The following is a 1187-nucleotide window of genomic DNA, read 5'->3' as shown; positions in this document are numbered from 1 at the left end:
TTTTTCAAAATTTTATCTTTTTCAAAATTTGATTTCAAAATATCTTATCTAACTTCTTATCTTCTTATCTTTTTCAAAATTTGATTTCAAAATATCTTATCTAACTTCTTATCTTCTTATCTTTTTCAAAATTTGATTTCAAATCTTTTTCAATCAACTAACTAACTTTTTGTTTGTTTCTTATCTTTTTTCAAAACCACCTAACTACTTTTCCTTCTCTAATTTTCGAAAATTCTCCCTCTCTTTTTCAAAAATTCTTTTTGTTTTAAATTTTAATTTTAATTATATTTTGTCTTTGATTTTCGAAAATTACTAACCTCTTTTTCAAAAATTATTTTCGAAATCTTCTTTCTCTTTTCTTCTTCTATTTAATTATTTAATTACTAAAACTTCTCTTCACCTCTCCTCTTCCAAAAATCCGAATCCATTCTTCTTCATTCTTCTACCCCCTTCTTCTTCTACTAACATAAGGGAATCTCTATACTGTGACATAGAGGATTCCTTTTTCTTTTCTTGTTTTCTTCTCTTTCATATGAGCAGGAACAGGGAAAAAGGCACTCTTGTTAAAGTTGATCCAGAACCTGAAAGGACACTGAAGAGAAAATTAAGAGAAACTAAATTATAACAATCCAGAAACAACCTTTCAGAAATTTTCGAACAAGAGAAGGAGATGGCAGCCGAAAATAACAATAATGCAAGGAGAATGCTTGGTGACTTCACAAAGCCAACATCCAAATTTGATGGAAGAAGCATCTCCATTCCTGCCATTGGAGCCAATAACTTTGAGCTTAAGCCTCAACTAGTTGCATTAATGCAACAAAACTGCAAGTTTTATGGACTTCCATCCGAAGATCCTTATCAGTTCTTAACTGAGTTCTTGCAGGTCTGTGATACTGTAAAGACGAATGGAGTTAATCCTGAAGTCTACAGACTCATGCTTTTCCCCTTTGCTGTAAGAGACAGAGCTAGAATTTGGTTGGATTCACAACCTAAGGATAGCCTGGACTCCTGGGATAAGCTGGTCACTGCCTTCTTGGATAAATTCTTTCCTCCTCAAAAGCTGAGCAAGCTGAGAGTGGATGTTCAAACCTTCAAACAAAAAGATGGTGAATCCCTCTATGAAGCTTGGGAAAGATACAAGACATGTTTTCAGAATGGACCATATTAGATATATTCTATTATGGTCT

The sequence above is a fragment of the Arachis duranensis genome, chromosome 2 (assembly GCF_000817695.3).
Source record: "Arachis duranensis cultivar V14167 chromosome 2, aradu.V14167.gnm2.J7QH, whole genome shotgun sequence".
In the NCBI taxonomy this organism is placed as follows: Eukaryota; Viridiplantae; Streptophyta; class Magnoliopsida; order Fabales; family Fabaceae; genus Arachis; species Arachis duranensis.
This window is presented reverse-complemented; position numbering follows the sequence as displayed.